General features: G+C 53.2%; 1 pseudogene; it reads right to left on the reverse strand.

Moving 5' to 3' along the window:
* Positions 1–698: 698 nt before the first annotated feature.
* Positions 699–13536, reverse strand: LOC149521236 (uncharacterized; annotated as a pseudogene).
* Between the last annotated feature and the right edge of the window lie 255 nt (positions 13537–13791).

The following is a 13791-nucleotide window of genomic DNA, read 5'->3' on the forward strand; positions in this document are numbered from 1 at the left end:
AGTGTCAAGCCTTGTCAGCATTCAGCATCAGTTTAATATCATCGCAATGTCTTCTGGGAGCTGTCACTGAGACCCCTCATTTCTCCTAAGCAGCTAGAACAACATCTCCCATAATGCCCTGAGTCATTCCATTCCTAGCAGGTCCCAAACTGCTCAGTCAGAGGCAAATCTGGGTGGCAGGCTGGGAGAGGAAGTCCCTGAATGTGCCAAGTCCTTAAGGGGGAATGAAGACCTGAACTACAACACCCATAAGCCAGTGCACCGATAGGAAAAAGCAGTTTGATATTTTGTTCAGCTGATTCCAAACTATGGAAAATTCTGAATTGGGAGGAAGTGACACAATATCATGGAAGCAGAGAACACTAGAACTGGAAGGGTCCTCAAGAGATAACCAGATCCAGTCCCCTGCCCTCATGGCAGGATCAAGCACAGTCTAGACCATCCCTGACAGGCGTCTATCCAACCTGCCCTTAAATATCTCCAGGGATAGACACTCCACAACCTCCCTAGGCAACTTATTCCAGTGTTTCAGCACCCGGGCAGGTAGGAAGTTTTTCCTCATGTCCAACCTCAACCTACCTTGCTGATCACCGATGTTATTCTTCTTGGCAGGGCGATTCCGGCGGGCCCCTGGTGTGTGACGGCGTGGTGCAGGGCATTGTCGCCAACGGAGATCCAGACGGGCGCCCCCCCAGCATCTACACAAGTATCTCCAAATTCATCCCTTGGATCAATGCAACTTTGGAGAAGTTGAGTTGAAGGAGACACTCCATGTTCAACGGCCCAATTGCCCAGACAGGTCTCCATACCTGTGGGGAACCCTGAGGGAGTTTACATTAGAATATTATAATAGCATTAGAGAAATATCAGGAATGGGTCCTTCGTGAAACACTTTTGGGGCTGGAAATGCCTTTTCATGTTTGAAAATTTGTTCTGTTGTATTGTCACCCCAAACGGCTGGTCAATATTTGGGTCCTACCGATGGCCCGGCTGGGAGCAGAAACTGGAAATCATTTTTGGTATTTACTTTGATGCAATCTGGTTTATTGGCGAGGAATATCGGAAGAATTCCCTGAACACAGCGGGACTCAAACAGCAACGGAGTCGTCCCCCGTTTGCTGTCCCAAGCCCAGCTGAGACTTTGTGCCCCAAAAGCTACCTCTGACGCCACAATTGTGTTTGCCTGACTGTTTCCCTTCATTTCCCTTCCTTCTGTCCTCAGGTCTCTGTCTGTGCTGTGACTGTCCAATGCAAATGCCCATGGCCCAAGACCAATAATCGGTGATTTTTTTTTCCTCCCAAGTTGATAGAATTCCCACACTTCTATAAAAGGTTCAGAGAGGGAGCCACATTGGTCTGTAACTGGAAACACTTTTAAAAAGTAACAAATATTCTCGTCGCATCTTAGAGATGAACAAAACATGTCGATGGGATCATGCACATTTGAGGGCACAGTCCACTTCTTCAGATGTATTGAGGCTTCAGAGGGGGAGCCGTGTTAGTCTGTAACTGGAAAACCTTAAAAAAAACACAACAACAACAACTTTTCAGCTTGTTGTAACTTGAACAATCTAATTCACTATTTTTTTTTCTTATTCTTTCCTCCCCTCCTTCCCTTATTCATTCTTGGATCTGGCTTTTAATACTCCAGTCATCTGAAGAAGTGGGATCTCATCTACAAGGGTTTTCCACCATCAAACTCCCTACCTGGCTTAAAAACTTTCTTTCACTCAGCCAGAGAGGAGCAAAGCAGCCGTGTGGCTTAGAAGGCCAACCTGCCATCACAAAGCATGGACAGTCGGATTTCACAGCACATCCACATTGGGTACTCAAATGGCCGCGTTAAAAAAAAAAAAAAAACGTGAAATTTCAAAGACTTTGTTTCACACGTTTTGAGCCGGACCCAACGTTGGCTTGTTTTAAGGGCTATTTTTTCCTGTTTTCCTCTCCTAACCCCCATGTCTATTTAATTGTTTATTATTGTGATTCTGATGCGAGGGTGCAAACCCCGCAAAGGACAGGAACCCAGAAAGTGTCGCTGGAAGAGATGGGGACAAGAGAAAGACTTGGGTGGAACATGTCCAAAATAGATGCTTGTTTGAAAAAACAAACGGTGCTTGAAAGGGAGAATGAAAGTCATTTTTTTCTGAATAAAAACTTTTTCTTTCAACTGTCTTGTCCGTCATTGGCCTGCAGCCTGGATGCTGATGGTGTCAATGAGCCAGGCTTGTGGGGAGACCATGGGGCAGTGGGAAGGATGGCCGGAAAAAATTTGAGCTAAATGAGATAATTCAGGCCCTGACCCTGGGTACATCTACACTACAGCGCTAGTTCGAACTAACTTAGTTCGAATTAGTTAATTCGAACTAAGCTAGTTCGAACTAACGCATCTAGAACTAAAAACTAGTTCGAACTAGCGTTTTGCTAGTTCGAACTAGTAAGTCCACATTGAGTGGACTCTGAACAGGGCTTAATGATGGCCGGAAGCAGTGCCGGCAGGGCATAAAAGGAGGACTTAGAGCATGGAGATACTGTCTCAGGCTAGCCGAGGGCTGCGCTTAAAGGGTCCCGACCCCCACCCCGGACACACAGTTCTAAGGGGTGCCCCGCTTGCAAAGAAGTTCTGGCTTGGAGTGCCCTGAGTGCCCACACTGGGCACATCACACCACTCGGCCATCAGCCCGGCTGCACTTGCCGCAGGCTGCCATCTGGGGAGAGGGAGTAATTGGGGGGCTGCAGGAGAGCTTCCACCCCCAGAAGCCCGCAGAGCCAGCCCAGTCCTCCCCATCGGGGGCTCGTACCCCATTCCTCCCTCACCTTCTTCCACTTGCCCTTCCCTAGCCCCCCTTCTTATTGATGTACAAAATAAAGATAACGTTTCTTCCAACATTGACTCTGTCTTTATTGAAAAAAACTGGGGGAGACTGGGAAAAGGAGGTGGGAGAGGGGAAGAGAAAGGCTGGGAGAGGGGAGGGCAACTAACATGATCAGGGGTTGGGAACAGGTCCCAGATGAAGAGAGGCTACAGAGACTGGGACTGTTCAGCTTAGAAAAGAGGAGACGGAGGGGGGACAGGATAGAGGTCTCTAAAAGCAGGGGTTGGGTGGAGAGGGTGCATTCAGAAAAGTTCTTCATGAGTTCCCATCAAGAAGGACTAGAGGACACCAAAGGAAAGGAATGGGTAGCAGGCTTGAAACTAGTAAGAGAAAGTTGTTGTTGTTGACAAAGCAAATAGTTAACCTGTGGAACTCCTTGCTGCAGGAGGCTGTGAAGGCTAGAACTAGAACAGAGTTTAAAGGGAAGTGAGATCAAGTGATGGAGGTTGGGTCCATGGAGTCCTATTAGCCAGAGGGTAGGAGTGGTGTCCCTGCCCAAAGTTTGTGGAAGGCTGGAGAGGGATGGCACGAGACAAATGGCTTGGTCATTGTCTTCGGTCCATCCCCTCCAGGGTCCCTAGGGTTGGCCGCTGTTGGCAGACAGGCTACTGGGCTAGATGGACCTTTGGTCTGACCCAGTACGGCCATTGTAAGCTCAGGGCTCAGTGTCGGGGGTCTCAGTGGACCCCCTTGATTTTCATGCACACCTGGTCCTGGGTGGCCAGGCTGGCAGCTCTCCTGCCCTAGACGGCCACTTTCCTGTGCCTAGTGCGGAGATCGTGGACGAGGTCCACGATGTCCGCACTAGCCCAGGAAGGTGCCCGCCTCTTGCGGTCCAGGGCAAGCTCCCGGGAGCCGCCAGCCTGGTCCCGGCAAGAGGGGGTGGGCTGGGGGGCATCGGGTGGGTGGCTCTGTGCCGTGCCAGGTGCAGGGTCTGCTAGCTGGGTGCTGGCAGGCTTGCACCTGGCACGGGCACCGTAGCCAGCCCGTGCCCCTTTAAGGGGTCCGGGGCCGGGAGGGGGGCATAGAGTTTCCCTGGTGTTGGCCAGAGTGGCCACCAGGGAAACCTGGGGAGGGCTAGCCTCCCACTAGTTCGAACTAAAGGGCTACACAGCCCTTAGTTCGAACTAGCTAGTTCGAACTAGGCGTTAGTCCTCGTAAAATGAGGTTTACCTAGTTCGAACTAAGCGCTCCGCTAGTTCGATTCAAATTCGAACTAGCGGAGTGCTAGTGTAGCGCATAGGAAAGTTAGTTCGAACTAACGTCCGTTAGTTCGAACTAACTTTCTAGTGTAGACATACCCCCTGAGAGCTGTTTAGACACCTCAGTCCCACTGAAACAGCCAAGAGCCCCACACTGTTCCCTTCAGCAGATCTCAAATCATTTTAAGCACCATTAGGTCCAGATGGGGAAACTGAGGCACAATGCCTTGCCAAAGCTCATCCACCAGGAGATCCAGGAACAGAATCCAAGCGGCTTAAACGTCAGGCCTGTGCAGTGGCCACTAGGCCACACTGCTGCCCCACCCCTCGCAGCAGCTCAGGCAGGCAGTCCCAGATGCCGTGCCCTCCTCAGCCCCTCCACCCCACTGCTTGTTAATTTCATTTCCTGTCCTGTATCTGCTGCTATCGGACCCAAACGTCTCCAGCACTGACCCAAGACTTCTGGGGCCGGGTTCTGGTGGAGAGTGTGGGGACGAAACCTCCGCAGGGCTGAAATACACCCACTCCCCACATCCAGCGGCTGTGGGGCAGATACTGACAGAACTGGTCGGGGTGTCTCCTCGTACACCTCCCCTTTGGTAACTGGGGCAGAGCTGGCCAGCCATGTGGCTGATCCCTGTGTGGGTAGGGGCCAGATGTGTGTGAGCCAGGGAAAAGGGGGAAGATTCCCAGAGCTGCCCCCAGATGCCCTGAGTCCCCCCACTCTCCCCCACTGTGATGACAGAGCCACATTGCTTTGAGAGACTCGGTGCTTGTCCCATCTGACCCCTGTGCAGCCCTGGCCCTGAATTAGCCCTGACTCCAACTTGAGGGCAGCTGTGAGAGAAATACCCTGCTTGAGTTCATCTGTCGGGGGATGGAGAATCCAGCCAGGCCCAGCGCAGAGGGATGGGGTGGTACCTGCAGCAGTGTGAGGTCACTGGGGGTGGGGGATGGGATGGGGCGGTACCTGCAGTAGCGTGAGGTCACTGGGGGCGGGGGATGGGATGGGGCGGTACCTGCAGCAGCATGATGTCATTGTTTGCAGTCTCCCTGTTGTATTGCACGGGGAGGGACTGTTGCTGCACACGGATGCGTTGCTGACTCCATTCCCATTGTTTGATGGTGTGGGCCCTGCAGGACGACAGCGATGCTGCTGTAAAAGCCGAGAGCAGCCCACGTGGGGCGTTTGGGAGGGAGCTGAATACGTGTTTTGCTGGCTCATAAATTCTGATTTGCTGGGACAGGGCAGCGCGGTGCTGTCTGGCTGGGTCTCAGGTTCCTTCCTTTGTGCTTGGATGCCATCGCCCCACGGCCAACTCCTCCCTCCCAGATACCTCCAGATGCCCAGTCCCCCAGCCCAGAACCCTGCACAATTGCCTTGGGACTGTGACCCCTCCCTGCCCCATGCTGGGCCATGGGCCAGACCCCAGCTGGTCTCACTGCCTGTAGCCCCATGAATTTACCCAGCACTGGGGCTCGGAAGTGGGTTGCAGAGGCCACTAGAGACTCACCAATGCCCCCTAAGCAGATCAGACCCCTTGGCTCTGCTCCCCCAGCCTGGCTGCCCCCTCCCCTCTCCTGCCCCCATACTGGGACCAGAGCTCCCAGCTTCCCCTCCCCTGGTCCTACATCTCATCTCAAAGGAACTGACCCTGCTTGGCAATGAGCCGCCGTCAGCACAAAGTTCTCCTCCAGCAGCAACCCACCGCAGAGAGTTGTCTTGGTTCTTTGCTGTATTTTCAGAGAGGCCATGCAGGGCGTGGAGTGGGGCTGGGCTTCCCGGCCCCAGTGATCATACCTGGAAGGAGACCAGGTCCATACAGAGAGCCCCCTCACCTCTATGCACTGGGACCCTGTTCCCCATCTGAACTGGGAACCTCAAAGCCTCATCCCTGAGACGTTCCCCTAGGGGATCGGTGTCCCTGGATCCCTCCTCTCTGCTCTGCCCCACACAGAGGGTGCCCTATGGGGTCAGAGGGTCAATCTGCATCTCTGGGCTGGCTGGGTGTGGAGTCGCTACCCAGCACACTGGGAGTGGGGCACTCATCGCCCTGCCTTGTGATCTCTGTGCTGTGGGCCAACGTCACCCCAGGCTGGTCCTGCCAGTCCCCAGCAGGGCACGGACGGGGCTTCTGTGGCTACTTCACCCACCCGTAGGGGCCAGGATCCTCTGCTGACTCACGAATTCCCGGTGCCAGGGATACTGGGTTTGACGGAAGAAATCCCACCCATGGAAGCCTTCTGCCCTTCAGCTTGGCTGAATGTTTTTCTTCTACAACCTGGTTCTTTCCCTCCCGGGCTGGGAATTTTCTAAGGTTTTGGTGGCTGAAAAACTTCCTTTGGGGGTTGAAAATGCAAAGTAGGAACGTTCCTCCGGAAAACAACCAACCTTCTCGCATCTGCTCGGGAGAAGGCGCCAGGCAGGCGGGCAGGAGTGTTGGAAAATCTCCCCTTTAAGGAATGGCAGCGATTGGATTTATTGTGGGACCTAGACCCAGGTCAGGGACTTCTTCCTGTGCTAGTCCCAGCATGGACCACAACCCCTTCCCCGAGCAGTGTCCAGTTCCAACAGACACAGAATCATTTTCATTCTTAAAAGGGGATTCTGAGGCCCCAGGGGTGTGTTCCTAGCGGGTTTAGGTGCCCGATTTCCGTCAGCAACCCATGGAAATAGGAGCCCCATGTACAAGTTGAAGTTCCCCCCAGAGATCCTGGGCTGAGCTGGGAAAGGATCCCAAGTTTCTTAGCTCCAAGCCCGTCACCTTAGCTCCCTGCTCTTGCCCCTCTACAGTATCTGCTCCTTCCATCTCTCCCCAGCCGCCCTACCAGCAGCTCGTTGCATCTCCAAGTAGGACACACGGCTTGGCAGTGGAGTCCCACAGAAGCCCTGTGGGCTGATCCCCCCCATCCGCATAAGCGGAGAGCCTCAGAGGTACTCAGGAGAGGCTGCAGGGGTCCCAATAGCCCCTCGGCCCCAGGTAGTTCAGGGGAAGACCCTCAATCACCCCACAGTCCCCTACCCTGCATGGGCCCCTCTCCGCACACCCCCAGCGCCCTTCCCCCACTCACCAGCCCAGCACCCGGGGGCATAAGGAAGGCCCAGGGGAGCAGCCCCAGCACCAACCGCTTCATCGTCAGATCTATCCTGGGCATGTCATGCAGCCTCTCCCTCCGGCCTGAGACTTTTCTGGACCAGGTGGGGACAGGGCCACATACTCTCCTGCCTGGGAACATCCACTGGAGATCGGCCATGGGGGGAGATGCCCATTGGGGCAATTCTCAGGTCACAGCCACGCCCACCTAGCGGGAGATTTCCTCTCTGTTCCGGTCCCTGACCTGGCGCCATGGCCAACAGAGTCCCTGCCCATCCGTCTGCCTGAGGATGTGGCTAACACAGCGGCTCACAGCCTGGTCCTGACTGTGGACGTGACTAACGCTGCCTCACCCTAGCCAGCAGTGTCAGAAACCCTCCAGGGCTCTTCTGCAGCAAGATCCCTTGGCCCCTAGATTTCAGGGGCAGGCCAGGAGGCACAAGGCATGAACCTACAGGCCAGACACACTCTGTGTCAGCAGCCTCCAGCCCCGCACTGTGGGCAAAGCCAGGGCAGATCGAGAGTGCGGAGATCTGCAGACCTGTCCAGCCGGCAGTGCTGCAAGGAGATGGATCTTCTGAGGGTTTTGGAGATGGAGAGGGGACTCTCCTCTGGAGCTGGGCCTAGTAGATTTTGGGGACCCCTGTGTGCAAAACAGCATCATCACCCCATGACGGGGGCACCGGCTCCTGGCTTCTCTGGACTCCAGGATGGTGCCAAAAATGTGGGGGTCTGGACTGAGGCAGGAGTTGGGTGCAGAAGGGGGCAAGGGCTTCAGTGGGAGCAGGAGCCCGGGGGTGCGGCTATGGCCAAGATATTTGGAGTGCCAGGGAGGTTGGTGGCAGGAGTGCGGTGCAGAGTCTGGGTTTGAGTTCTGGGAGGTGGCTGAGGGCTGGGCCAGAAGGTTGGGCGTTGAGGCTCAGGGTGGGCGTTAGGATGCGGGAGGGGCTCAGGGATTGGGGTGCAGGGCATATACCTGGGAAAGTGCCCCTTTCCTGATGCAAGTCTCAGGGATCTGCCTTTGGCTGGGATGTCAAAGGGAGTTAGGCATCCAAACCCCTCTGAGGAGCAGGGCCTAGATGGTCTTATTCCTTATTGTGATTACGGCTCTTCCCTGGTTCTCTGAATCCTGTCAGCCACCCCATGCTCCTCCCCCAAGCCTGGGCCTTTCACACACCGAACCTCCCAGTGGCCAACATGTCAACCCAAAGAGCCCCAAGAAAAGGGTTGCATGTGATTTCCTTCCATAGAGCGATAGAACTCTAGGGCAGGAAGAGACCTTAGAAGGTCACCGAGTCCAGCCCCATGCCCAAAGCAGGACCCAACTTAACAGAATCCTCTCCCTGTTGGGGGTGGAAGCAGGGCGGATTTGCACACACATAGTAGTGAGCATCACAGGTCCAGCCATTTCCGCATCCCATCTCCCACAGGGGCTAGTCTCGGATGCTCCTGGCCCACATTCCAAACGGCTGTGGAGCCCTGTTCAGGTGGGTCCAGCACTGGCCAGATTGGGGAGAAGAGTCTAGAGCGATGCATGAGAATCCTGAGGTAACTAGAATAGATCTCTCTGGACAGGAATGGGGCTAGGACGGATGTTTGGGCAACTAGAACAAAGTAGAAAAGATCCCGATGGAATGTGATGGATCTAGAATGGATGTGTGGTGATGTAGAGGAAACTAGAATAGATCTCTATTGACGTGGATAGATCTACAATGGAGGTATGAGTATCTAGAGTAAACTAGAATAGATCTCTATGGATAGGGATGGATCTAGAATGGATGTGTGGAGATCAACAGGGAACTCACAGGTTGTCTGAATGGTTCCTAAGAAGGCTGAGCTCTGGCATGGTCCATTGTCTTGGTTGACGGCCCATCGGCTCTCTCTCGCTCCGCCACTGGTCGTGGGTTAGATTCATGTCCTGTATTTGAAATACAGATTCATTGTCCGTACTCCTCTCCTCAGACACAAAGATGACACACGCTCAGAAATAGGACATATTCTATTGGGCCGATCCTCACGCTTCCAATGACACCTCACATGGCCCGTCTTGTATAAATCTCTCCCCCAATCATGGAGCTCTATATTGTAGAGGTTCATGCGTCTGTCTGTCTGTGAGTCTGTTCAAGGACTCCTCCTACACTGTAAGAACTAAGCCAGGGGTGGGCAATTAATCTGTGGCAATGCACCAGGGTTCACCTCCATTCCCTCCCGATGGATCACTTATGTGCCTCTGAAGGAACAGGCAATCGCAGCTCTCATGGGTTAGGAAGGTTGATCCTTGGCCAATGGGAGGTGTGATATGCTGTATGTGCAGAGAAAATAAGATGGGATGGACCCTGACAGAGGGTAACCCTGGCCGATAAGCCCCACCCCCCACATCAGTTGAGACTTCCGTATTGGCTTCATGAGAAGCAGCTCGATCTTCAGCACTCCGTCAGCCCTCCCAATTTCTCTGCATGGGGACGTCCCTGCTGTGTTGACATCTTCGGGCCTGTGACGGCGCGTTGGGTTTTTCCCGTCTCCTGCACCCCCGTAATGGCACGAACAGACTCCACCGGCCAGTAGAATAGAAGGAGTTTATTGCTTCTCCAGGATACAGCACTGCAGAGAGGTAATCTGGTTATAACAACTGGGGCTAGGAGGCCTCAGTACCCCCCTTGAGATGGGGGGGTGGCTGGGCCCTACAATCCCAGACCCCTCCCTAGCTCCTTCTCCCCTGCTTCCCAGACTGAAACTAACCTTCCAGCCCTGCCCCCTAGCCAGGGGCAGCATTTCACCTTCCTTTCTTTCTCTCCCTGGGGGGTAGCTGGTCAGACAGGTTTGGAGCCCCCTTTGTATAATGACTCACCCCCTGCCCTGCTGGGCCATGCTACAGGCAGCAGAGGTCGCCCACAGCCCACTGCCCAGCATAGCAACCAGCAAGGGCCGTATTCTGGTATTCACTACGTCACAGGACCGTATTCTGCTGCTCCTGCCTCTCCTTAGGATCAAGGATGTGACCATTTCGGGATCTCTTTCACCTCCATCACCTTTCACCTCCCAAGTTGCAACTAGTCCCTCCTGGTCCGTCAGTTGGATCCTGACTGGTTTGGATGCCAAGCTATCAAGCACCGATACTTCAGTTGCCCTTCCACCCACTGTCCTGATGCTCCTGCCTTGGAGCGGCCCCCCTGGGAGACTCCTCCCTCCCACAACCTGCCCAGAAAGGAGAAGAGGGGGTGCTGATGTCAGGGTGTCCCTCCCCTTCCACGCCTGTATCCCATCTCCACACAGAGAGAGGGGGATGGAGGGATCTTGGCAATTCAAATCTCTACCATTCTCTCACATTGTGTGTGTCTCTGAAAGTCTCACAAACACACACTGCCCTCCCCTTGCATCTCCCACTCACCAACACACACATGGGGGACTGTGGTTACTCCTGGTACTGTTCACAACATGGGCTAGTTTGGGTTCATGATTCGTCTGGGCATTGTCTCAGTTTCATTTCCTCTCTTATGCCTGAATTGAATTTTGAGGAGTGAGTTCTAAAATGGAGTAGTAGTACAAGGGCCCTACCATCAATCAAACATTAGTCCCGCCCCCTGTCACCAGAAGTCCCGCCCTTGGGGGTAACACATCCGGGGTCAAGAGGGACAGGTGACCGGAAGTAAGGGGTGTCATGTGACCCTCTAAGGACTCGCCCCGCCTCCCTCTACGGACTCGCCCCGCCTCCCTCTACGGACTCGCCCCGCCTCCCTCTACCAATCAGGAAGGGTTTTTTTTTCCCTGTGGGACCACCCTGCAAGCTGCTTTGACCAATCGGGGGGGCAGTTCCAGGACCCATTGACCAGACCAGAAGCGGGTCGTGTGACCCCTCTAAGAGCTTCCCATGACACCCTCTGCCAATCAGAGCATAGCACTTCCCCATAAGTTCTAGCGCCACACAAAAGGAGGCCATCTTGTTCCAATAGCGCATGTTTCAGAGAGCATGCAAACGCTGAGCGGAAACATGGCTTCTTTCACCAACTTTGTTTTGGTGCCGAGAAGAAAGCGCTACATCAGCGACAGTTCCGAGGAGGAAGGAGAAGTTGAAGGGAGCCCTTTGGCCCAGCCACTGATGGATACACCGGAATCTGACGCCAAAACCCAACCACTCACGAGGCAGCCCGACGAGCTAGATGGCCTGGAGGAGGAAGGTGACCACGGCTCCCAGAAGTTGGAGAAGATGCATGGAAAAGAAGCCAAACAGGTAAATGAAACATCGAAGTTGGGGCATCATGGGGTTAGGAAACCGCGATTTAGTAAACTTTAAAAAAAAATGACCAGAGCGTCTTACATTATTTCTTTCTGGCAATTTCTCAACAGCTCGACGATGCCTTTCTAGCTGACCCTCAGACCCAGGACAGCATTGCATCGGACAAGGAAGACGAATCAGGCCCACCTTGTTTTTGCTCAACACCGATACAAAGCATTGAAGAGAACGCCAGGGACGACGGCCATGAAGAATTCAGGGGGTGGCTTGGCATTGACCTAGTTGAGCCAGTGCCACATCCTAAGCGTAAAAAAGTTATGTGCTCTATTGTACGCGTTGCTGTTTATACTGTCCTTAGCCACTGTCTTAGGGTATGTCTACACTACCACCCTAGTTTGAACTAGGGTGGTAACATAGGCAACCGGACTTGCAAATGAAGCCCGAGATTTGAATTTCCTGGGCTTAATTTGCATAAAGCCGGGCGCTGCCATTTTAAAATGTCCGTTAGTGCGGACTCAATGCTGCGCGGCTACACGCGGCACGGACTAGGTAGTTCGGACTAGGCTTCCTATTCGGAACTACCTGTACTCCTCCTTTCACGACGTTGGAATTTAAAACTCTACAAGCACCCCCACCCCTGTTTTTTACAACTGTCACAAGGAGGCGCAATGTTCCATTGAGGTGCAACTCTATTTCTCTGGAACAGCTTTGCGGTCTGGTTTAAAAAATCCTCAGCAGACAGTTCATCCCTAGTTCTTCTGACTGAAAACAAAGGGTTAGTTAAATTATGGCTCTCTAAACGTAACTGAACATAATCAGGGCCTACCCTACCATTAACGTCATCTAGAACTAACTGTATTCCCCTACGCATGGCTTCAATAACCTGTTTAACTGAATTTATTTGCTCAAGATTGACAAAATGAAATGCCTCACAATACACTTACCCCACAAATCTAGGTACTTCACGTTGCCAACTTCTCGCTCTCTCCATATACAACTCTGGATTTTCACAGGCACTTGAGGGTTCCTCTATGGGCCCATCAGGGGCATCTTCTGCCTCAGACGCTATTTCAGAGTCAGAGCGGTCTCTGTGAAATTCATCAGGACTAGCCAGGGACCCATCTACAGACTCACCACCCCGCAGGTCAGATAAGCCATTTTGTGAGCCTCCAGCAGGGGGCATCTCTTTTTGGTATTTTTTTCCTCATCACCTCTTTAGCCTTTTTTAAAAAATTTGCAGTGATCTTGGCCTGGAACTTATTGGAGGCCACCCATTTATTCGCCAAATGCTGTCCCCCCTCTTTCTTTTAGGCCCCCTGAGGATACAGAGTTCCTCAGTTTTCTGAATGAAGCATCAAACTCTTCCCCCATACTAGAATATGGGGGAGCTGTGATGAGCTTATGGTTTTGGGAGAATGGTTTGTCAGTCCTTGGTTTTTTATTCACAACCCCTAGAGCGCGTGCTCCGGGTTTGTGAATGTGTGTGGTTTTGCGCACGTTCAGAACCCCTAGAGCGCGTGCTCCGGGTTTGTGAATGTGGGCATTTTTGCTCACAGTTTCCTCAGGGCTTGGTGTGGCAGTGGCCGCTGAGGAACTGGAGTTGTGTTTGTGTGGCTGCAACACCTCGGCATTGCAGGAGTTTTCAGTCCTTGGTTTTTTATTCACAACCCCTAGGGCGCGTGCTCCGGGTTTGTGAATGTGTGTGGTTTTGCGCACGTTCAGAACCCCTAGAGCGCCTGCTCCGGGTTTGTGAATGTGGGCATTTTTGCTCACAGTTTCCTCAGGGCTTGGTGTGGCAGTGGCCGCTGAGGAACTGGAGTTGTGTTTGTCTGGCTGCAATGCCTCGGCATTACAGGAGTTTTCAGTCCTTGGTTTTTTATTCACAACCCCGAGAGCGCGTGCTCCGGGTTTGTGAAAGTGTGTGGTTTTGCGCACGTTCAGAACCCCTAGAGCGCCTGCTCCGGGTTTGTGAATGTGGGCATTTTCGCTCACAGTTTCCTCAGGGCTTGGTGTGGCAGAGCCGCTGAGGAACTGGAGTTGTGGTTGCATGGTTGTTTCTTACCAGAGTCTTTTGCTTTGTCCTTGGGTTTGACGTATGTGAGGTTCGGACCGCCCAGATGCTTCATCTGCATTCTTGTGCTGTTCTGCGTTGTTAAGGGTCTCAAAGCAGATTCCTGGTTCTTTGGCGGTTCTGGAGGAGGTGTCCTTGTAGCTCTGACTACAGCATTACTCACAGTTCTCAGGGCTTGGTGTGGCAGTAGTCGCTGAGGAACTGGAGTTGTGTTTGTGTGGCTGCAACACCTCGGCATTGCAGGAGTTTTCTGTTCTTGGTTTTTTATTCACAACCCCTAGAGCGCGTGCTCTGGGTTTGTGAATGTGTGTGGTTT

The sequence above is a fragment of the Pelodiscus sinensis genome, chromosome 30 (genome assembly GCF_052426305.1).
Source record: "Pelodiscus sinensis isolate ZL-2025 chromosome 30, ASM5242630v1, whole genome shotgun sequence".
Lineage (NCBI taxonomy): Eukaryota > Metazoa > Chordata > Testudines > Trionychidae > Pelodiscus > Pelodiscus sinensis.